At 43.7% G+C, this 10,422-nt stretch overlaps 1 pseudogene; it reads left to right on the top strand.

The window, feature by feature from the left end:
- The first annotated feature begins 8,359 nt into the window (after positions 1-8,359).
- On the top strand, positions 8,360-8,710 carry LOC137206367 (small nuclear ribonucleoprotein Sm D2 pseudogene; annotated as a pseudogene).
- Positions 8,711-10,422: the final 1,712 nt, after the last annotated feature.

The following is a 10,422-nucleotide window of genomic DNA, read 5'->3' as shown; positions in this document are numbered from 1 at the left end:
TGTGGGGTGACTTTGGGCAAGTTTCTTTACCTGGATGGGTTTCAGTTGTAATTTGGGGTCCCATCTGTAAATCGGGGTATGTAGTCTGCTTCAGTTATCTCAAAGGGCCAGTATTAGCAGACATTGCATACTCCAACTGGGGAAGGTTTAACAAATGGTTAGTTACAAAAGAAGGGGCAGGATTTATGGAAACCAGTAAAGCACAGTCCAGTAGCTTGGGGATAGTTACAGAAGGAGATGTTACTAACCTTAAGCCCACAGTTGCAAGTGAGGGAGCATATGAAAGGATTGCCTGATAGGAGCTGTGCCTTCAGTAGGGGGACGGGTCCAACCTAATGTGTCCCGGCAGGAAGAGAATTGGGGAATACATACCCAGAGCTTACTCTCCTCCAAACCTCAGCTCTCCTGCCATTTCCCCCATCAGGCAAACCCAGTTAGAAGCTAGAGAGCAAGAGAGCCAGTTCATATAATCCCTAGAGGTCAGCCTCCCAGGTCCCAGAGTAGAATGGAGAGAAGAAATGCAAACACGGAGAGGGAGTATGGAATATAGCCATTCACCAGCTCAGGGGCCCATCCTGTATTAAAATTATTTGAAACACTTTGTTCGGAAAGATGCAGCTTCCAAAGTGCTCTCACTATCACTTTCTCATTCTTAAAACAGTATATCAGGAGACAATAAACATTATGCCCCATTTTACAGAAAACAAAACTGAGGTCAGAGCCGTTAAACGCACTGCCCAGTGTTACAGGGAGGCAGTGGCAGAATCTGCATTCGGTGCATTTTTAACTCTTTGTATACCAGTGACCTCAACCAAGCAAAAGATCCATCCGGGTTTCCTACACAAGAACTCTCCCCAGGAGAGGCCATGTGACGCAGGAGACTGAAAATACAGGGACTTGACGTGGATTCAGTAACTTGCGCAATGACATGAGCAAGATCATTTAACTTTTTAAGACTTTTGAGTTTCCCCGATATTCAATGAGCTTATAATCATGGGTACTTAAGGTCAAAAAGCTGTCATGAGGCCCAAACACAGGAAAGCGAGACATTACCTGCTTTTAGATGGTCGGAGAGTCTCTCTTACTCAGAGCAAACCTTCATTAGATGCTATGACACAGCCACCTCCTCCTACCGTGTGGATGAATTTTGGGGTCTGCTGCATCCCGTGCTAATATTTCGTGTATAAGTGTGACCTCCCCACACAGAAGTGGTTCTCCCTTGTGTCAAGATCTGCACAAAGGGATGTGAGACTTCAGAAATTAAACCACTCTCAGAAGGCAAATCCTAGTTAGAGTGGTGGAGGTAATTCTCTAGCCTTCCCCTGGGATTGCTCTCCTTCTAGATGTCCAGATAACCAGAATTTGAGCTCTTGGTGGTGGGGGGTAACTGCAACTAAGCCTCAGTCCCCTCACCTGTGAAACGAATATATAGCACTTAACTGATACTGTCAAGAAAGTTAAATGAGATAGAGTACAAAGTTGTCAACTAAGTGTGTAGTAAGCACTCAGTAAATGACTAAACCATCATTATCAACACCGTCATAATCCCGTCATCCCCATCATCATCATCGTCATCATCATCATCACCATCATTTCTGTCACATCTAGAAGCTGGGTCATCCAGGAGCTAAGATTTTTAAGAAGCAACCATAGTTTAAACCATAGCTGGAAAGCCAGATTTGCAGGAGTCATTATTAATATTATTATTAATTTCTGTCTTGGCATTGCTGAGTCTTAGTAAGACTTCACTGGACATTCTGACCTGGCCTCAGGCATACTAGGGGTCATAAAAGAAAAATGTCCTTTTTTCACTGCAGAGTCACTATTAAAAGAGGATAATTGAGTCACTACTGCCTTTCCCAAACCCAACACTGATAGTAGCAGGAGTAAGCACAAAACTGAACATTTATTGTTGACATTGTAATAAGCACTTTGCATACATGCTTTCATTCAACCATCACAATAAGCCAATGAGGGAGGTATGATTGCTATTCCCATTTTACAGATTAGGAAAGTGAGGCTTAGGGAGGTTGAAGAGCTCACTCGAGATCATAACATCCAGGCAAGGATGATGCCTGGCACTCAGAAATACTTTACGAGCAGGGCAGAAAATTGAACCCAGGTGTTTCAACTCCAGCATCCAAGCTCATAATCATTTTGCTATACTGCCCCCTGCTTAGTGAGAAGTCCCCCAAGGGAGATGTTCTATTGTCATCCTGTGAGCGTCTAGGTATTATTTTTATTAAAGCAACTATTTCTTTACGGCTCCAGAAGTCTTCTCTCGTGGTGCCCCTGGCCCTGTGTCTTCATCACCTTTGGACACTGATGGTCATCGCCTCCTCCATGACAAATCCTTCAAGTTTACCCAGGATGTATTGACAATACAGTCCAGGCGCTCTCTGAGTTTTATTGTCTCGCCTCCTTCCTCCTCACCTCCCACACTGCACAATCTAACTGTTTCCTAAAACAAGCTCATCTTTCTCAAGAGCACTATCAGAGACACTGTCAATCAACAAGAAACACAATAGATTCTGAAAGATGGTAGAAAAGACTTCCGATGATGCTTACAGTCAAGGACCGCATCATCCAGGGTCGAAGGGGGAAACGCACCTGTGCGGTCTCTCTGCTTCCTCTCCTTTGGAATTCCTTTCTATTTCTAAGCTGGCCAACTAACATCTGCATGTTACCAGGTAAATAAAACTCTGAGGAGAGCAGAGCTTCCCAATTAAGGGCTCCAGGTGAAAAGAAGGTGATAAAACGCTTCATTTCAGTAGGAATGTCTTTACAGAAACGCCAGAATTTGTTCACCGGTTGCATGTAAATGAGATGTGCGGGCACCATAATTGCATCACCTGGCCATCTTGCTGCAGCACAGAAGCTGGGTCTCTGGTCTGTGGAAACCTTGAGGAAGGGGCCCCCTTTAGTCCCCAAAACCAAGAGGGTGTGATCTCAGCAGGGTAAACTTAGCTCAGCCTCTGAGCTTGCAAACCGTTCATTATAATCCCCAAACTGTCACATCGCTCCCCTAATGAGGGTGTACATCTTTGGCAGCCTCGGGACAGTAGTAACTTATTTCATGACAAATTCTGGGAGTTTTATGTGCCTGCTCCATAAAAAAAGAAACGCACCGTTTCCATAGCAATGGAATGCGGGGTCTTTTGGGCAGCCCCGTTGTGACAGCGAAAGCCCCCGCATTCTTCTGGGAACTGTTCTTTTCGTTTTTCCTGGAAGCTCTTAAATTGTCCCCCAAGCAGTCCCGTCTGCCCCCATTTCGGAGAGGACCAAATGGCACAATCCCAGGTTTGCCAACCTGATGATTCAGCTTAGAAATCCTCAAAAGCACTCAGAGCATCCATTACAGACCCTGGCAAATCTGAAGATGAGGCTTATCTCTCCTCTTGGATTAGAATAGAGACAAAGCATTGCAGGGAATAGCACTTTTAAATGGCTGGCGATATCTGATCATGTTAATCTATGGTTTATGGAGCTGTGACGGAAATGGGCTGGGAGCCAGAAAAGCCCAGTTCTTGTGCCAGTTCTGCCACCAACTCTAGGCAAACAGTAAACGCTCCAGAGCCTTGCTTTGGTCATCACACTGACTTGGGTTTGACAGGACCAGCTCACCTCACTGGGTTATTGAAATGATTAGATGGGACAATATATGTAAAGAATGGTACCAGGCACTTTATAAGCAACCCATAAATGTTAGCTAGTATTTTCCCATCACCTTGACAGTCAGGTCCAACACGGCCATCCTCCTTCCAACCATCGTTCAGCACTAGTAACTTTCCACTTGATCAATGGGTTTGCATGTAGATAGAGATAAATGCTGGCCCAGCCATGAGCAGGTACAGGGTGGATCTGAAAGCTGTCTGTAACCCGAGAGGCACATGGCTTTATTTACTTCACTCCATTAATCTATGTGCTATGGCAGCCCCAGCCCAATCCTGGGCTACTGATGAATGTAACAGGGACCTGATTATGTTCTATATGGCAGCCCAAGCAGTAATACTCCCGTCATTTCCTGGATGTGAAAAGTGCACCGAAATGTGAAACTGTCCACTGAGCACGCACTCAGACTGGAACTAGTGCACCAGACTCGAGGGGAAGAGACCTTCATCAAGTCCAATTCAGACTATGGGGTGAGAGCTGTTTAAATCCCCTCTGCCCTTGTTTGCCCATCGATAAAATGGGACAGTTGTTTCTTGCCTTATATTTACTGCCTACCCTCCCTGCCTTAAGTCCAGACTCTGACCATCTTACCTGGAGCATTTTGACAATTATGGGGTCCCTTCCTCCTTCCTACCCACCCTTCCATCCTAGACAGTCCTCCAGAATGTTCTAACATGCAAATCTGGTTATGTTGCTCCCCAGCTAAAACTCTCCCAATGTTTTTCCCCCATGAAATTCTGGAAAAGACTCCAGAGGCCTTACCCCCCAGCATCTGGCCCTGACCATCTCTCAACCTCACCTCTCCCTCTCCATCCTCCTCTCCCATGGCTTATCCTGCTGCAGCATCCTTGCAGCTCCCTGGGTTCCCCTTCACCCTGGACACTTAACACGGTGCTCCTCACTGCATCTGCACATTAGAAGTACCTAGGAAGCTTCTAGAGGTCGCAGAACCCAACCCCACTTCCTGGAGAGCCTGATGGCATTGGTCTGGGAATCCCAGGTGAAGGTAATTAACAGCCAGGGTTGATGATTGACCCACCACCAGATTGTGATTGCCCTTAAATATGTTGGCGACCTAGACCAATGGGTCTTTGTTTACTGTTTGCTGTGTTGTTTGACTTTGGGTGCAGAAGTTTGAGTTATTCTGACTCAGTTCACAACAAGAAGCCATCACTGTGCTCGGGCAGATCTCTCTTTTGCTTTCTCCATTTATTCCCTTTATTCCCAGTCCCAATGTCACTCCCCCTCCTTTGGTGATCATGCGCCTGCGTTCACTCTGTATCCTGTCCTTTTTTTGTGGCCCTGTCAGGTGCATTTTTAGGGTTTGCTCACCATTTCAATTGCATGTGTGGTCAAGGGCTATGGGTGTCATTCTGTGCCTTTCTTCTTTGCATCCAGCACTATGTTTTTTTTGGGAGGGGGGTTGGGGGGATTTTGGTTTGGGGTTTTTGGTTTTTTTCAGTACTCTACAAATTACACTTTATTAAGACCAAGTACTATGCTGAGTAAAATTGGGAAGATCTTGATTTCGTTTGACCATAAAAAAATTGAAATTCCTTTTAACTTTACTTCTTAATGAATTCCACCCTCCCCCCCCCCAGAAAACCCCCATACATGTGCATACACACACACGTACACGTACACTTCAAAAACAACATCTAAGTGACCTCTTTGGAAAAGGTTATTGGGGCAGTTTTAGTGATTTTCCTTAAATCACTCACTCCCCTAGAGTATTGTAACTACATCAGTAGAGTCTGCTACGAAAGATGTCCCAGAGCTATGTTTTAAGAACACTATGCTGGTACCAAAATTCATGATCGTCATTCTAAAGATTCACAGAAGGACTTCCCTGGTGGTACAGTGGTTAAGAATCCGCCTGCCAATGCAGGGGACACGGATTCAGTCCCTGGTCCGGGAAGATCCCATGTGCCAGGGAGTAACTAAGCCTGTGCACCACAACTACTGAGCCTGTGCTCTAGAGCCCGCGAGCCACAACTACGGAAGCCTGCACACCTAGAGCCCTTGCTCCGCAACAAGGGAAGCCACCGCAATGAGAAGCCCGCACGCCGCAACAAAGAGTAGCCCCCGCTCACTGCAACTAGAGAAAAGCCCACATGCATCAACGAAGACCCAACACAGCCAAAAAAAAAGATTCACCAAATGCACAATGTGCATCCCCCAGGGACCAGGTCCACTTGGCCTCCAACCCCCATCTCACAATGTCGGAGTAAATATCTCTGCACATAACCCTTAGGAGCCCAGTTGAGAATCTCTTGAAGATACATACCCAGAAATGCATTTATCAGGAAGTGGGGCATGTATGTTTCCATGTTAGCTGACCAAGTGTTCCCAAACAGTTCTTCAGAATGGCTGCACCAATCCACACTCCCAGGCCAATGTTTCCTTTGTCTATTTCAGTATTGGGGGGCTGAGGATCTGTCTGAGAATCTGATGAGACACTTGGAAACTTTTCTCCAGAAAAAGTAAATATTATTATAATAATCATTAAAACAATATTTATGTATTAAAATAACAATATTAATATTTATTTATCCAGATACATGTATTAGTTTATTAAATTTTTTCAACAACTTATAAAGGTTCGCATTACTATTTTTTAATTGTGATAACATGCAATTAACCATTTTAAAGTGTACAATTCAGTGGCACTGAATGCATTCACAATGTTGTATAACCACCACCTCTCTCTAGTTTTAAAACTTTTTAAATTTAATTTTTTCAGATTTACTGAGATATAATTGATACATAAAACTGTGTAAGTTGAAGGTGTACAATGTGTTGATTTGATACCTTTGTAAATTGCAGAATGATTACTATGATACTACTAGCTACCAACTCCATCTCATCACCCCAGATGAACACTCCATCTTCTTTAAATAATCACTCCCGTTCCCCTTCCTTCACCCCCCAGGGACAACCAGGAGTACACTTTCTGTCTCTATGGATTTGACAATTCTGGACATTTTATACAAAAGCAGTAGTACAATTTGTGACCTTTTGTGTCTGGCCTCTTTTACTTAGCATAACATTTTCAAGGTTCATCCATGTTGTAGCATGTAACAATATTTCATTTCTTTTTATGGCTGAATAATATTTCATTTTATGTATACACCATAAAATGAAATAAACGTTTAGAGATTTCTATGTGGACATATGTTTTCATTTCCCTAGGAGTGAAATTGTTGCGTCATAGGGTAATTCTATGTTTAACTCTTTGAGGAACCCCCAAACAGTTTTCCACAGTGGCTGTACCATTTTTACATCCCCACCAACAATGTCCAAGAGTTATTTCTTCATATTCTTACCAACACTTGTTATTTTCTGTTTTTATATTGTTGTTATAGCCATCCTAGTGAGTGTGAAGTAGTAGCTCATTGTCGTTTTGATTTGCATTTTCTTTTTGTTTTAATTGAAGTACAGTTGACTTACAATATTGTGTTAGTTTCAGGTGTACAGCAAAGTGATTCGATTTTATATATACACATATCCTTTCTTTTGATTCTTTTCCATTATTGTTTATTACAAGATATTGAATGTAGTTCCCTGTGCTACCCAGTAAATCCTTGTTGCTTATCTATTTTATATATGGTAATGTGTATCTGTTAATCCTATACTCTTTATTTATCCCTCCCCACCCAATCTGCATTTCCTTACATGACCAGTGACATGGAACATCTTTTCATATGCTTTTTGGCCATTTGTACATCTTCTTTGGAGAAGTACCTATTCAGGTCCAGAGGTAGATATTACTATTAGCTTCATTTTCTAAATTAAGGAATTGAGGCCAAACTGGTTTGGAAACCGAGGTGACCAGACAGCAGAGCCAGTGAATAAGAGTGCCCCACTTTGCATTTGTGGAAAGGGAGTTACTGAACACCCTCCACCAAGATTCCATAGACTTCACATTCAGAATTCTGCCTGGGATGGTGAGTCTAGTATAAGATGAGGTGTGTGATTCTCAGTATAAGCTCGGACGAATGAATGAAGCAACTGCAAGTCCCTTCAGAGCTTCCTTCGCCTCAAAAGAAACAACTTTATCACACAAGAATTCATAATTCAGCCTCCGATTCTGTGTGCACCCCAGGACCGCTCCAGAGCATGCCCCACCCTCTGCGAGCTGAGGCCGCCTGCCTAATGCCTTAAGGGCTGCCAGTGGAAGCCTGGCTGTCTAGTCAGTGTTGTTATTACATCTGGATCAATTCTTAATCTTTCAGTTTAGCTTTGAGCTGCTTGGTGACCTCTGACAGATCAGGTATAAATCATTCCACCCTGCCCAGGTAAGAGGCATCACGCCAGCTGTGGCCCTGTGATATCTGAGATTTTCTTGGAGGCCAGACCTCTTCTAAAGGCGGCGCGTGGTTCTCAGCCATGACCAGTTCAAAGGCAGGCAGATTCCTTGGCGTTAGTGAAAGGTGAAATCAACAACAGCGTGTCAACTCTGTCTTTGCTCTAGGTAGAAAGAGGCCATGCATTCCATCCATTGACAAAGTATCTGAGTGCTGGGAGTCACTTTCTGGGATGCCATGAGGCTAATCTACATTATTGATCTAGTTCAGAATTTGTGCTTTTAGAATTCAGAGAAGCAGGCAGTGAAAAGTGAAAAGAAGACAAAGCGACGCGGAGGAGACAGTAGCGACTTGAGAGCGCGGCCACCACTGCCGCCAGCATGAGCCTCCCCAACAAGCCCAAGGGTGAGATGACCCCGGCGGAGCCGTAGAAGCGGGAGGAGGAGAAGTTTAACACGCAGCCACTCTCCATGCTCACCCAGTGGGTCAAGAACAACACCCAAATGCTCAACTGCCGCAACAAGAAGCTCCTGGGCCCCGTGAAGGCCTTCGACAGGCACTGCAACATGGTGCTGGAGAATGTGAAAGAGTTGTGGACCGAAGTCCCCAAGAATGGTAAGGGCAAGAAGAAGTCCAAGCCAGTCAACAAGGACCACTACATCTCAAAGATGTGCCTGCGTGGGGACTCGGTCATTGTGGTCCTGCGGAACCCGCTCATCGCATGCAAGTAGGAGCCTCCTGCCGGCCATCAGAACTTGCCCCCTCATTCTGCGAAGACCTGCCCGTTGTGCTGGGAATAATAAAGTCATGTGTTTTTTCTAAAAAAAAAAAAAGAAAGAAAGAAAAAGAAATATTTAGTGATCGCCTCCTATGGGTTAAGAGTGGAATCAACACCATCACATAATAAACCATTTAATCTCTCCAGCCATCCCATGAATTGATTATTATTGTCACCATTATCTTACAGGGAGCAATTTTATTTTTTTTAACTTTTTATTTTATATTGGTGTATGGCTGGTTAACAATGTTGTGAGAGTTTCAGGTGCACAGTAAAGCAACTCCGTTATACATGTATCCATTTTCCCCCAAACTCCCCTCTACAGGGAGGAATTTTAGTTCTGAGAGTTAAATGGCCTTACTGAGGTCATAGGGCTAGTAAGGGCTAAAATCCAAATCTATCAGACTTTTATTCCTAGGCTCTTTCTCATCTCAAAATCTCAATAAGTCTTTATTTTCTGCCTCACCCTTCCCAGGAGTTCCTCTCTCCAAATCCACGTGGAAGAATAGAAAAGTCTTTGTAGCTGCAGAGACCCAAGTTCAGGTATGGACTGGGCTAATACATAGGTGCAACCCACTTCACTTCACTTCACTTCATCAGTTTTCTCATTTGCAAAATGGGATTGTTGTGAGGATAGACTGAGTTAAGAGAAATGAGTGCAGCTTGAGAATTGTGGCTTCTAGAAAATTTCTTTGTTGAGTTACACACATTTTCAAGAAGGTTCTTAAAGGTGACACAACTTTAAGACCAAAAGGGATGCGTATTTAGTGGTGAAATTTTAGAAACCACGGCAGTTCCTTAAGTAGGTCATAAGAAAGCACCTTAAATTACATCTCATGGGTAACCTCACATAATACACGGGCAGACATGTGCTAAGGTTGGCAGGGTCCTAATCACTGAAGAGAAAAGATTCATACTTTGTCTTGTAGGTGATCTAGTATCCCTGGAAAGAAAGCAATTGAAATCTCAGCATTCTATCTGCCAGGACTTGTTACCAATGGAAAAGATAGTCTGATTTCTGATTTGTTTATTTTGAAAGCTATTTGATCATTCTGGCTCCCAGGCAAAGAGAAAGCTCTTTTTGGCCAACTAGGGCTAAAAGAACCTGATGAATGGTAAATCTGTCTGCCTGCAAAGTCCCATCAGATCCACAGTTCACATTAAGCAAGATGGAGAGAAGTCAACAGAGCTTTATTTTTCTGATGAGAAAATATGACCCAACCTTCAGTTTCTCTTCTGTTCATAGACCCTTTCTTTTCTCTTGTACCACTTTCTCTTGATTTTTCATGTTTGAGTCAATCAGTCAATCAGCAAACCAATCAGCCTGCAGGGAAGTGGTGCTGTATACTAATAGCAGGAACGGTGGTATTAACAGCGGTGATGGTGGCAGGAATCGTAGTAGTAGTAGTAGCAAAACAATAACTTCACTTTAGTGCCAGGCACCATGCTAATCCTCTAACATTTCAATCTATTTTATTATCCCAGAGGAGCTCATTACTTTTTGCACTGTCACACAGCTGGATAGTGGTGGAGTTGGGTTTGAAGCCAGGTCTGAGTCTAGACCCCTTACTCTTGCCCACCCACTGTGCCTTGCAATCTAAGATGAGTGGATTTGAAGTCAGACTAATGCAAGATCAAAGTCTACCATTTCCCAGCAGTGTGACC

This window comes from Pseudorca crassidens, chromosome 15, assembly GCF_039906515.1.
Source record: "Pseudorca crassidens isolate mPseCra1 chromosome 15, mPseCra1.hap1, whole genome shotgun sequence".
NCBI lineage: Eukaryota > Metazoa > Chordata > Mammalia > Artiodactyla > Delphinidae > Pseudorca > Pseudorca crassidens.
Note: the sequence above shows the minus strand (reverse complement) of the source record. Positions and strands in the feature narration are given on the sequence as shown.